The sequence below is a fragment of the Zalophus californianus genome, chromosome 6 (assembly GCF_009762305.2).
Source record: "Zalophus californianus isolate mZalCal1 chromosome 6, mZalCal1.pri.v2, whole genome shotgun sequence".
NCBI classification, from domain to species: Eukaryota; Metazoa; Chordata; class Mammalia; order Carnivora; family Otariidae; genus Zalophus; species Zalophus californianus.
The window spans coordinates 46,942,466-46,957,030 of NC_045600.1; the positions used below are offsets into that span (position 1 = coordinate 46,942,466).

Sequence of the window (14,565 nt, forward strand, 5' to 3'; positions counted from 1 at the left end):
GAAAAGCAAATAATTTAGTAAATTACAAATAATCAGTTAAACATCCTCTTCGTAACTTAAAATTAATGTGGGCTCAGTTAATGCATATTTGGGGTTAAAAAGATTTATCTGGAATTCACTTTAAATTCTACATGACATTTGTATTTCTTAAAAACTATGCCCTGATCTGATTTCCTTAAATTTCCTTAAGCTCACATTTGAAAGTCCTGGGTTTATTTGAACTAAAACTTCCCTAAATATGTTAATTTTCTGAATCTCCTTCTATAATTACCAGTAACATGTTTCTCAACAGCAATTTCAGAAATGGCACCACCACAGCTGACCTTCGTTTCAGTGTGCCACTAAACTATGCAAAAAATTAACTTTACCACTATATTTAGATGGGTTTAGTTAAGTATAGAATTCTATTTTCTTTGGGAAAAAAATGCCTAAGGCATTTCTGATTGCTGTGATAAAATATATGCACCCCACAAAATTCCACTTTATTTTTTGGCTCACAAATGCCACTAACTTTACTGCTGAGGTTTTTCATGACACCATATTACATCACTCCCAAGATCAGACCAATAAACTATTAATATTTTTCAGTCACGGGCTTGGAAATAGAAAACAAAGGTAACTAACCACTTGGGAGAAAAATCAAGTTTTTACATTCTATTTTTGGAAGCCATTAAGTCCTTACTTCAAACATCTTCAAAATAATTATGGTTTCATAAAATTAAAGTTGGTTTCCAAGTTAGCTATATCTGAAATTTCTAGCCCAATTTCCCTTTTGTCTTTCATTACTTATTTAAATCGAGTTCAACTCAGGTACCAAACAAAATAAATGATAAAGTTATAATTCATTTTTTATCATTAATGCAATGACTGCAGCCAATGGTAAATTTTTTAGAAAAATTTTTCTTTAACTCTTCTTTTTTTATAGCAATTGCCTAATTTATTTGTTTCTAAGGTTAAATTTTTACTTTCAGAATGTTTTACAAACTGTTATGAAATTATGAGAAAGGGAGTTTAGAATTCAGTTGTGTTAAACTGCCCATTAAAGCCCCACCCTCTGACCAAAGTGCTCTGTTATAAGGTCTCAGAATACCCCCTACTTCTTGGTAATACTTATCAAAATTGAACAATTCTATACTCTATTATTTAATATCTGCCTTTCCAGCCAACAGGTTAAAGCTTCAGTAGAGCAGGTACCATAATGCCTGTTGAACTCACATAGGGTACATACTAGTTGTCAAAAGAATGAAAAAATAAGACACTTAAAAGAGTATTAGCCTTAGAAGGAAGCATATCTAAAATAATAAACTGCTATGTAATAATGATCCACTTACTTGGAAACTTCATCCATCTACATAACAGAATCAGAACTGGCAATAAATGAGGTGTTTAGTGAATACTCAAAAAAATTACATAAATCCTGCTACAAAGAAACGGACATAGTAAATTAAGAAAGCCCTATTTGAGGAAATATATTTTATATAAATTTTTGGTATTTTCTTTTTTTTCTTTCTTCTTTTTAAGATTTTATTTATTTAGTTGACAGAGAGAGTGAGAGAGCACAAGCAAGGGGAGCAGGAGGAGAGGGAGAAGCAGGCTCCTAGCTGAGCAGGGAGCCCGATGCGGGGCTCGATCCCAGGACCCCGGGATCATGACCTGAGCTGAAGGCAGACACTTATCATCTGAGCCACCCAGGCGCCCCAATTTTTGGTATTTTCTAATTCTTCTAAAGCATCATCATAATCATATATTACCATCCACTGGGAGGGGAGATAAATCTAAACAATAATTAATCTAGTAAATCTAAAATAAACTTCCTAGGCACTACTAAATTATAAAATATGGTTGTTGCCCTCAAGAAACTTATAGCTGGGGAACTAGAAAATATATGTAAAAAGAGGACTACATAAAGTAGGATGTGCTAAGTTCCAGTGAAGTGATACAGACGTTATGCAGCTCCGGTCAGTAGAAGCAGAAGAGCAAGGAGGACCCAGACTAAGTATTAGTCTGATAATGCAGACCATGGGGGGCAAGGAGGAGAAAAATTTGGTTAGACTTAAGGACCTGTGAGATGACACTGGAAAATCATTCAAGTAACTATAAATAAGGAGAGTAACTTTATGTGCCTACTGGGGCAGGCAGGAAAGGAGGGAAGCCGGCAGGATGAAAATGCCAGCAACCACTTGGTCTCAGTGTTGGGAGCAAGAGGATCTCTTCTGGGTACTATGGTGGACTGCAGAGTACAAATCCCATAAGAAAGGGGAAGCTGTTATGTTGCTCCCAAAAAATCATCTCCATGCCTTCTGGTTTTTCAAAAGATGTTGCAGAATTCAATTTTTTTTTAATTAAAAATTTCAACTTTTAAATGTTGGCAAAAAAATGTTTTAATACTATGTTAGAAACCAAAACATGTCTGCAGCCAGTCTTCCCGGTGGGCCACAGGATTGCAGCTCTGGTTTGGCATGTTGAATTCCCATGCTTAAGAGCTCTGGACTTCATCCTGTAGTCACTGACTTAAGAGACTTAACATTTATTTCAAAATTTGCTTAGTTTTATACCTCTGCACACTCCAGTATTTACCATGTAAAACACCTAGGGCTGCCAAATTATTTCACATTGGCCTTGTGTCAGAATTTCTCTGTTACAAGCCAATTATGCTCATTTAACTAACTGTGGAGTGACTTATAAGTTTCAGCTGAAAAAACATTCAAAATGATACTAATAGAGCAGTGTTGACAGAGCAGTACCTAAGAGAATGCTGACCTTATGTGTACACCACAACCCACTGGAAACACACATATAGCCCCTGGAGCGCCACTTCTCAAAAAACACGCACCATAATCCATTGCAAAAGAAAAGCCCTTGTTCTTTCCAGCATTTTCCCATAATTAGCAACTTTCTAAAGACTATTACTATACTTTTCTTTTATTACCAAACATTCAAACACATGTAACAAAGTTTTAATTCTACCATTCACCTTAAGCTTTTAACTACCCAAAAACAATATTTAAGCATTAAAGGCCTATGTGTTAACATTTTAATAAGCTTAGGGAAAGAAAAGATAATTAGTATCAGAGACTTGTTGATTCATTTTGATGATAGTATTACAGAAAGTCAGCATTATAACTGAAAGGTAATTCCCAGAAGAGAAAATCCTTGGTGCATAATTATGATATACAATACAGAACTATGAAAATTGCATAATCGCATGCTTTGAAATAATATTCACAATGGAAGATATCGGCAAGGTATAAAATAAATATAAAACATGCAATGTTTCTATTACTTAATTTGTTCTCCCCTCTTGGGAACTCCTAACCTGAGCCATCCATTCCGTGAATGAAGGCTTCCAGGTCCGTGGGGCACTAGGATATGTGACTGGTCAGCTGAAACCTATCACCATTGCTGAAAAGGAAGCCAACTCAAAGCACAGGTCTCCCCGGGGCTCTGTTGTATCCTTTTCATAGAAAGGATCAAGGGGTTGAAGTAAAGAACACCTCTTTACTAGAAACAGAACAAAACAAAGTCTCAACACAAAGCGACAGTGCTTCCAGGATATAGTTCTTATCAAAGGGATGCAATTTAGAATAAAGAAACTGCATCAGAACTATTTTTCTACTTCTAAAGAAACGGACTACAATCTAAACACTAGGATCTCTACCAGTAATAACTAGAAGCTCAAAGGCTCCCCCATCCCTGTCAGAGCCTGTTGAAGACCCTCATGGCCTCTAGTATTCTGAAGTCCCACCCCAAAGTCTATCAGATATATTAAATAGTACTCACATTCAATATTGGATATTTATAAAAAACTGAACTGAAAATCAGAATTCTCTTTCAAAAGCTTTTTATTCCCTCTTGAGCCCACGCCAGTCAGGTTTTGTGCCCACCCCTCCACTGACACAGCTCTTGTCAAGGTCACCGATGGCTTCCCTTGCTAAATCCAACGAGCAACTCAAGCCCTCATCCCACTTGACCTCTCTCACACCTCTCAGCCTCTGACACCAATGATTCACTCGCTCTTGCCTCAGACACTTTACTTGACTTCAAGGATATCCTTCCAATTTCCCCCCTATCATTCTGGCTGTACCTTCTCAGTCTGCTTTACTGGTTCCTTCTTACCAACTCAATCTCTAAGGGTTGAAACACCTCAGGATCAGCCCAAGTGCCTCATCACAAAAAAACTACTCACAGTTCACTCTTCCCATCTTGTGGGTCAAAAGAAATAAAGAAATTCTAATAATAACACTTAGGAAATGGAGACATTTAGGTCCACTATGTTGGAAATATGTGCATAATTCCTATGTTGTAAGATAATTTCTTAGATTTCCTCTCTTCTTCAACAAACTGTAAACACTGGTATGACCCAAGGTTTGGTCCACGGATTGCTTTCTCTGTTTACAAACATTCCTTAAAGGATCTCATCCAAATTCTGTTGGCACCTTCCAAATTTGAGTCTCCAGCCTGGATGTCTTAAACTCCAGATTCCTTTTTTTTTTTTTAAAGATTTTATTTATTTATTTGACAGAGACAGAGATAGCAAGAGCAGGAACATGGGCAGGGGGAATGGGGGAGGGAGAAGCAGGCTCCCCGCCGAGCAGGGAGCCCGACTCCAGGACCCTGGGATCTTCACCTGAGCTGAAGGCAGATGCTTAACGACTGAGCCACCCGGGTGCCTAAACTCCAGATTTCTATATCCTACAACCTACTCAACTTCTCCACTTGGAAGTCAAACATTACATGTTTAAAGCAGCTCCTAGTTATCTTTTGCAAACCAACTCCTCCATCAGATCCCATCTCGGTTCATGGCAACTCAATAATTATGCAAAAAGTCTTGACGTTATCCTTACTCTGATCTCTCTCATACTCCTCTCACAGTTGGCCAGGAAATCTTAGTGGTTTGATCTACAAAATAAACCCTGGTCATTTCTCACCACCTCCTCTACTATTGACATTTCTCAGTTGGATTATTATCAACAGCTGCTAACTTGTATCCCTGCTTCTGCCCTTGACCACCCTGCTCCACTTTTCTATCTCAACATAGCAGCCAGTGATTCTATTAAAATGCAAATCAAATCCCCTTACTCCTGCTCAAAGCTCTCCAAAGATTCCCCATTTCACTCTGAGTAAAAGCCTAAGTTCTTAAAATGGTCCACCAGTCAGGCCCTACAGGACATGCCACCTAAACCTCTTTGACCTCAACTACTACTACTACTCTGTGACCTTCTCACTGTTCCTGAAACACACCAACCACACTTGTGCCTGAGGCCTTTGCTAATCTCTGATGGAATGCTCTCCACCCCCACCAAGTATCTCTGTATGGCCAACTTCCTCCTCCAAGTCATCTTCTCCGTGAGTCCTATCAGGACCATACCACTTCAAATTGCCAAAGGCCCCACTACCCTCCTCCAGCCCTACCAATGTCCCTTACCCTGTTCTATTTTTCTTTTTCCCACCACACTTAGTACTTTCTAAAATACTGTAAAATTTGCCTTGCTGTGTTTACTGTTTGTCTTCTAATAGGATATACACTCCATGAAGGCAGGCCTTTTGTCTTTATTTTGTTCACTGACATATCTCTAGGGCCTAGAACAGTGCGTGGAACACAGTAGGCATACATTATATTAAATGAATGAAGTTAAATAAACATTTAATAATTCCAATTTCATAGTTTCCTTTTAATATTTGAGTCTTTTACTAGGTCCTAACCTTTTTATTGTTGTTGTTCCCAGAAAAGCTCCTTTGTACTTGAAAAAGAGAAAGATCCCAGCCTGACCTCATGGCCCAACACAAATCCTGCAGCCCCAGGGAAGCAAGGGACATCCTACCTTTGGCCATTAGCGATTCTGCTCCCTAAAACTAGGACTCCATTTAGCACTTATCTGAAAACATCTAATATCTTTCCACACACATGTATTTTATTCAGCCACCTAGACAGGAAGCACTTTGGCAGGACTTGCACAAAGTATTCAACATGGTCCTGGATACTTCTGAAACCCATTTTTTTGATGGACACAGTAAACTTAATGCTTTAAAAAAATGTTCACTAAGTTCAAGATATTACACAATGTGTTACAGGGCATGGGGTTATACAGAGTAGGTCCCGCTTTTAATGAACACAGTAGAATGATACATCATGATAATTCTGGAGGATCCTGTGGCCTATTTTGACTGTGCTTATAATTATGCTGTTTAGATGTAAATGTGTCTTTCTAATGTGCTTAAGTTTGTTTTTCTTAAACGCTCCTTTTAAACTTTCAGACTATTAATTTCCGTTGAATGAATGGTCTAAAATTGTAAGCTCTGGGCCTCATGAAAGAAAATTATAAAGGGGTCTGACCCACAATATATACACTGTGCCAATGGAGGGGGGTAGGGATGAGAGAAATAAACAACAATTGCTTTATACCAATAATCGTGGTTTTCTTTAAAAGTACATAAAATCTATGCAGAGCAAAAGACATGGGCCATTTGGTACTCTTTACATTTAAAAATACTTTGCACAACCTTAATTATCATAGAGAGTATTTTTTAATCTGGAGATTTATTTTTTAGCATCTGGAAAGAATTATCTAGCAAGCAGAAGCTGAGAGACTGAGTGAGACTACTGGAAATTAGAAGAGAATTAGGAAAAAATCAATCAATTAGTGATCAGTGGGACAGGCCAGCAGCTACTCTAAGTGCAGCAACATATATTGCCCGGTATCTGTACCTGAGAAATACTAGGTTTTGTTGCCTGCTGAATGTCATCAAAAACAAAACATAATAAAATCTCATGAGTTGCTTGTAAATTAAAGGCTCAGGGACTTCCAAGAAAACTAAAAATCCTATACATCGGGTTTTTTTTGTCCTCAGTAATAAGAGCTAACATTACTTGGCAATTTACTGTGTCAGACCATGCCATTGCATTACATGTACTATTTCATTTAATAATCAAAACCACACTGCGGTATAATTACTATCATTATCCTCATTTTACAGATAAGGAAAAAGAGATTCAGAGAATTAAGTAACTTCCTCAAGGTTACACACTGGAAGATAGTGGAGCCTGTATCTGGGCCCCAAAAGACTGACTGCAAAGACCTCGGTTTTTTTGTCTTTGTTTTTAAGATTTTACTTATTTGACAGAGAGAGCCACAGTGAGAGCAGGAACCCAAGCAGGGGGAGTGGGAGAGGGAGAAGCAGGCTCTCTGCTGAGCAGGGAGCCTGATGCGGGCCCGATCCCAAGACCCTGGGATCATGACCTGAGCAGAAGGCAGACGCTTAACGACGAAGCAACCCAGGCACCCAAAGATCTCGTTACCATTATACTTTCCTGCTTCTCTTCCATGTCGCCTCCAACATACTACTCTTTCTGCAGTAATTTCAGCGAGCAACTTGTCAGAGTTGTGACCCTATTGTGAGCATTTTTTTTTCTATTTTCTAAGATTACACATGCTGTTTTTGCTGTTCTAAGCAGTATCTCATTTGAGCAGAATATATTTACTACCCATTTTTAAAACTTTTGTTATTTTACCTGTTTTTCATCTTGCTTATGAGCCTACGTCAAAATTCTGAGCCTTTTCTTAAACCACAAAAAAATGCCCTTTTTCTCTTTAGGGAAACACGAAAGAAAGATACGTATATATCATTTGTTTCCCTTTGTAAGCATTTTGTTTTATCTATTAGATTTCTCATAATCCTATGTTTTACAGTAAATGCTTCCTGGAGACTGCCACAGACTTCAGCATCTGAATTTCACGTTGTTGTGGGTAGAGACAGGATGTTTCCAGGGATGTTTACAAAAAGATAACTTGAAGGAGGGGGAAGGGTGTCCAGCGGAGGAGGAACGTGTGTAAAAGGTGGGGACATAATGGCCGGAAGAGGCAAACAAAAAACAAAAAAAGAATAAAGACTTTTTCACAGTATCTTCTTAAGAGTGAACTATTCTGAAAATATTTAGAAAGCAATCCTTTGAAATTGGGGTCCAACCTAGTTCATTTATAGATCAATGAAACAATGAATCAGGAGGGACCTCGAGATGTCACCTACCTGGCACTTAATACCCAATATCTCACTAGAAAGGCCTAGAACACAGGGAGAAGGAGAAAAGGGAGAAAGAGACGTTCAAGGGACTTCTGCATGGGAGGAAGCCCTGAGGAGGTAAAATGCTGCCTCACTGGGCTACTGCTCTGTTTACTCTGGGCAGCTCTGAGTCTATCTGAACAGAGCCACAGAAGACCTTGGTGTCAATCAGAAAAGGGCACCCCATCCGTAGGCCAGTGGACTCACTGCTTGGGCTGCAGAGTAGGTTTTAGCGGTCAGACGGCACTAATCTAGACTAGACTGAGGGTCAGAAGCAGCTTGTACTCTTGATGCTGTCGTGAGCCCCGAGACTCTGAGTCCCTCAACCTCACAGGGCCTCAGTCCCTCCACTTCTAAAAAAATGGTGAGGCTAGCTGCCACCTGAGGTCTCCTCCCTCTTCCCAATTCTCAGGTAAAATCTGGCAATATCCAGCTGGTATATTCCTGGGTCCCTGAAACACTAAGATTCTGTGGACTGAGTTGAGACTTCAGTGTTTTTGTAATGTTGCATTTTTTTCTCTCACATTTCTGAAGTATTTTTCTCTTTTTATCTTAAGACTATATTCTCCTTTCAACTCCAAAGTGCTCCACTTTTTTTGAGCCATCAAAAGGTCATACCCTACATATCAGCCCCAAATTCCCCAAAATGTCCATCAACAGAATGGATAAATAAACTGGGTACATTCATCCACAGAAGTAAAAGAAAAAAGCACTGCTACCTGCATCAATTTGGACATGACACTATGTTGAGCTGAAGAAGACAAAAAAGAGAACTCATATTTGATTGCACTTAAATGCAGTCTGAGAACAGATTAAAACTAACCCATGGCAAAGAATGTCAGAAGAGCGGTTATCCCTGGGGCAGGGATTACCAATGTAAGGAGAGGCTTCTAGGGGGCAGGGGGTTGAGGTAATGATCTGGTTTTTTGATTTGGATGCTGGCTGCCTGGATATGATCACTTCATGGTATACACTTCTGATCTGTGCCTTTTTCTGGTTGTATCTAATTATTCAATAACAAGTTCAAAGAAATAAAGCCACAGGGACACCCCCACCCCCAAAGCCATCTACTGAAATTGGGACAGTACACGTGCTGCTACTTGTGGGGAGAAAAATAACTACTCATTTAATATAAACCACACAAAGAACTACCTGAAAAGCTTTTCATTAATTTCCTAAAATCTTCATCGAGAACTTGTTTGATTTTTATAATGATTTCCTCCTTCATATGAAACTATGGTTATAAGTTAGTATAAGATAATTGCTTTTCTGTGTTCATACACCTGAAAAACGTTACTGCTCAACATTCTATAATAAATATGTATAAAGGCAGGGTTATTAGAAAACCTCTGAAAATATTCCTGGATAATCAATTAGGAATGCTGAAGGTTCTAAATAGTTATTTTTGGTCAGAATTATCCCAGTTATCACATTAATGAAATAAACTAGATAATACCCAGATTTCTACTTGGTTTCTTCCTGTACAGGTTAAACTCTGTTAGGTAAGCCACACAGGTGGGGAAAGGCATTCAGGAAAATCTTATGCTCAGACAGGTCCAAGAAAGCTCCAGTCAACACTGCCTTCTCTTCTGGCCTATCACTGGTTTATTTGAATTTGGTGCAGCACTACACGTTTCTCCTCCTGAGAAAATTCTTCCTGTCAGATCAGTGATTCCTTTCCCCTTCCCAGTGTTCTATAATCTCTTTTTGGTCAATATGGTATACTACATGATTGCTCCACTTGATACAGAAAAAAAGTTGTATTATACAAACTTGCATCAGAAGAAATTACACCACCAAATCATATCAGATAACCTGGAAGCATAGGTAGCTTGTTTTCACTCAAATTTTATGATAACTCCGGCCACTACTACTGTAGAGCCTCTCTGGTCCCACAGCATGGCAGGCAGGCTCTAGTTCTCACAAGCGTTTGAGCTAATAATTAAATATTTGTAGAATCATTAGAGTTTAGACAAAAAATGTTCCCAGTCTTTGAAATGAGAAGTGGTGTGGGGTGGGGGCAGAACACAATAATAAGCATCCAGTCCCTAAACATTATTTAACACCAAAGCAGCAATTCGACACAAATGCAGGCAAGCTTTCCAAGATAAATAGCACTTAACAGCACTATTTCATGTTGTATACAGATAGTGTAGGGCACCTTAATACTAATCCTTTTTTTTCTCAGCTAAAAAGATCTTACTTTTTAATTTCCACTTTTAAATAGAAAGTTTTCCCTACTTCAGCCTTGTTTTAAATATTCATCCTAAGTTCAGATTTTCCTTGCAACTCAACGCCCAGTATTCTACTTCCTCCTTCCTCTCAAATTATTCCTTTAACTTGTTTCTACTTATTTTTATAGGCCCCCAAAGCCTCTTCCTCCAGATAATATGCAATTCAATTTTAGTACATGTGCTCCCGAAGCGAGCACGATAATATGCAATTCAAAAAGCCCTCTTCTACCCTCCATGTCAAAGTTTAACTACAGAGGCCAAAAATACTATCTTTCCTGTGTGGGTTTAGGAAAGATACATTTTTTTAAAAGATTTTATTTATCTATTTGAAAGAGACAGAGATAGCAAGAGCGGGATTAGGTGGAGAGGGAGAAACAGAAGCATACACCCCACTGAGCAGGGAGCCCCAGGACATGGCGGGGGGCCTCTGTGGTGCTCAAAGGGAGATGCTTAACTGACTGAGTCACCCAGGTGCCCCTAGGAAAGACACATTTTAACTAAAATTTCACCACTCATAAAATTCCTTCATTGTATCTTTTCTATTCCCCCCTCCTACACTCAATTGTTTAATACACAATCACAATGCAATTAAACTCCCAATGTGTAATTATATAATCAAAGACTTCTTGAAAGTATATAATTTTAAGCGTGCAACACACACCATTTATAACTTTAGTGCTGGAAGTACAGATTTTTCTAAACTACTGGAGTTTTCTTATAGGTTGTGTTTGTTGTTTCTTGTTGGTGAGGGAGCAGGGTAGAGGACCATCATGTAAGGACCAATTGCTTAATATAGGAAACCAGAAACTGTATTACAACAGGATTCTACTGAAGACTGCGAACACACACAACTCTTTATTTTCTTTAAAACAACATTGGAATTGCATAAACGAAAGCCAAAGATTCTATGCTTTGCCCATAAGAATACACAATACTGAATACTTCTGGCTTTCCTACACAGGCTTCATTTACCAAACCAGGGTATTTATAAGGTTTGTGTTAACGTGAAATCGGAAAAACCCATCTCTGCATAAACACAGAAAACTTTCTATCCTTTAGAACACTTAAAACAATTTTAAGACTTCATAGAAGGCCCCCGAAATTTAGTTCTGAACTCAGAAAACCACCTAAGGGATAATTTGTGAATGCCATCTGGGATCCAGGCAGTTTCATCAACAAAAGGGAAAACTTGTTGAGATCATCCAAATCTAAAATTCACATACATTTTTACATCTGGACTGAGTTAATCTTTTCTTGGTACTGGCTTTCATGTAATAAAATAATTGTTTGCAGGTTTTATTTTTTTTTTTAACCCTGTCTCAGAAATCAAAATGTGCACCATCCAAGTTGAAAACTACAAAGAATTCCTTTATCAAAAAAGTTGTGAGACAGGACTCATTTACACTAAACTCTGAACTTGACAATTCAGGCAAAAACAATTCGGTTTGAAACTTTCATTTCAAGCATCTGCCACAAAAAGCCTACACAACTCTATTATGTCATAAGTTCTGAAAGCCAAAGGCTTTTTAAGTGTAGTTAAAAGTGGAAACAAAGTCCAGAAACTAGAAAAGCTCTACAACCCCCACTTCCCTGGATTCAGCTAGCCCAACTGAATGAGTTTTTACAGAACGGGTTGCCAGAAATGATTACCTAGCACATGGACACTTTGCTTTCAAACGCAGTGTCTTCATCCTAGCCCCTATTGTTTTCCTGGAAACCCAGGAGCATCTTAAATCAGCAAGTTCAAATTATGTTCTTGAAGCTGATAGCTTACCCAGGTTGTCCCCCAGAAAGGAGGGAGTGGAAATAGAGAAAGATTTCCTTTCCCTTAAGATGTTTTGAGTTCTGCAAGAACTGATGATTACTGTGGTCCATCAGTGTCAGATCTCAGGCATTTTTACAAGCAATTCAAAAGGGGGAAAATTAGTTCATATTACAGTCAGTCTGCTTTCTGGGAAAGATATCCTGCAGATAACTTACTTGATAGTAGATATCCCCTGGGGGACCCTTCTCATCTAATGATCCCAAAGGTCCATTTTAATATGAAATATAAATCCAGTTTGTTTACAAACGTACCAAAAGAGCACTTAAACGTCAGCTATCTCATATTGTGGAGTAATTTCATTTTTAACATAATACTTTTATTTCTCAAAACCACACCCAAGGAAAATGATTAAGTGCTACAAGTTTTATTACAAAGGACAACAGCAAAAGCATCTGTTTTCCTGCCTCTCCCCTCTGGTCTTCTCCCCTCCCCCACTCTCTACGGAGCAGGCTGTTTGTAAGTCTTAGTGGTTGTTAAAATTACTTTCTACAATACTCTCATGATGCTGTAGATTCTGAAAAACTTCTTATCCTTTAACATTGCTGAGCCTGAATTTATGCCCTGCCCTAAGAAGAAAAAACTCCAAAAGTCAAAAGCCTTTTTAATGACAGATGTATTACGGAAAATTTTCCCCACAAAGTTTTGATGCTGTGAAATATCAACTCCCTGAAATCACAGAAAGGAAATGACTTACATTCTTGGAAAATGAAGCCACTAGCAGCTTTCTCCAACAGTATTTTCTAATCCCTAAACTACACCCTGTGGCAACGGGGAGTATTTCGTGCAAAAGCTAAATTTAAATAGATGCTTATAAAACCAATAAACAAACACCGTGGGATCTCAGAGAAAAAGGGAGAGAATCAGATCCTTTTCCTGCACACTCAAAAAAAGCTGGAGAGCACAGGCTTGAAGTCAAAAGCAACCTGAGAACGCTTGCTGAAGTTTTCCTTCCCCGCTGTGGGCAATGCAAAGCTCCTGAGGGAAATTCTGGCAACACAGATTTTGCCAAAAAATAAAAACGAAAAGGGTGTAAAGGAGCTAATATTTCTTTGGACACTAACTACACAACTGCACGGCCTAAAAATCTGCCAGCTTTCATTTCAACTTTAAAATATGCTTGTTTTGACAGCTTTCCATTTATTCATGCCCTTAAAGAAAACGCCCTCCCCATTAGGTTATGCTGTCCCAGGACTCGAGGTGCTGTTACAAGCCCCGTGGATCTCATACGGGTGGCCCCCAGCGGTCCATACCTGACAGTTCCTGGCCCTCCCCGAGGACAGGCTGGTGGTCTCCTCTGCCTGGGGCCCGGCCTGTACGCCGCAAGCACCTCCAGGAACCCAAATTCTGCAGGCCGCGCCCCCCACTCACATCCCACCGAGGCCCCCTTCTGGCGCCGCCGAGCCCCAGCTCAATCTCCGGCCCCCCGACCAGACACTTCAGGGACCGTGGGGCAGACACCGCGCTCGCGTCCCTTCCCCGCAGCCCGGCTGCCGGGCCCCGGCGCGCGCACAACAGGCGGCACGGCACCCAGGAATGCAGGGTTCAGGGGCTGGCCCCGGCGCCCCGTCAAAGGCGCGAGCGATGGGGCGCAACCGACAGGCGCCCCCAGAACAGGGCGCCGGAAACCACCGGGGAGCCGAGCGCGGCACCGTGAGCCCGGGGCGCAGCCCGCAGCCCCGGTCGGCCTCCCGCCCTCGCCGCACAGGCGGCCACGGAGCTCCGCGTCTCCCCCGCTGCCGGGCTCGGCTGCCCCGGGGCCCTGTCCTCCCGCCCCGGTGTGGGCGAGCTCTGCCAGTGGAGAGGCGACCTTCCAGCCCGGTGCCCGACGCCCAGAGCCGAGGAAGCTAGAAGAAGGCGAAGAAAGACGCAGAGAAGGGGACACTGCTTCAGCTGGGGCTCTCGACTCCCAGAAACCCTCCCAAAGTCCCGTCCAGCCGCCGCCGCCGCCCGGCCGGCAGGGGGCACAGTGGGCAGCCGGGGCGCGGTGGCCGGGCTAGAGGCCGACTGGGAGGTCCCCAGGCGCCGAGTTCCCGCTCGTACCTCGCAGAAAGCCCGGAGCACCAGGCGTCGGACTCGCGTAAGCTCCCCGTCCCTTCCTGCTTGCGCCGCGCCAGCCCGGCTCCTCTCAGCCCCTCTGCCCCGGCGGCTTGACGAGCGCTCCGCGTCCGCCCCGCCTCCCGCCCCGCCCCCAGAGGCTCCGCCCACACGCCCGCCCCGAGGTGGCGGGGGTGGCCGCCGAGCAGCGGGAGCCGAGAGCCTAGCTTGCGGCCGCACGTGGAGCCTGCCGGCCCCGCCCCGGACCCAACCAAGCGTCCCGCGGAGGGGTGCCGCCACTCGGGGATGGGAGAAAGCGCAGGGCACCGCACCTCCCGGGTCCTGAGGAAGGAGGAGCGTGGCAGAAGAGCGCTGTGTGTGGACCACTGCGATCTAGGCCTTTCCCCACGACGG

At 41.6% G+C, this 14,565-nt stretch overlaps 1 protein-coding gene across 3 annotated transcripts in view; it reads right to left on the reverse strand.

Moving 5' to 3' along the window:
- Nucleotides 1-14,274, reverse strand: part of FRMD6 (FERM domain containing 6) — a 79,101-nt gene extending 64,827 nt beyond the window's left edge. For 2 of the 3 annotated variants that reach the window (XM_027571263.2, XM_027571262.2), the window contains exon 1: nt 14,158-14,274. The gene's annotated coding sequence lies outside the window, so the exon portion shown is untranslated. The remainder of the gene's footprint in view (nt 1-14,157) is intronic. The other variant, XM_027571264.2, reaches the window with a different exon arrangement.
- Nucleotides 14,275-14,565: the final 291 nt, after the last annotated feature.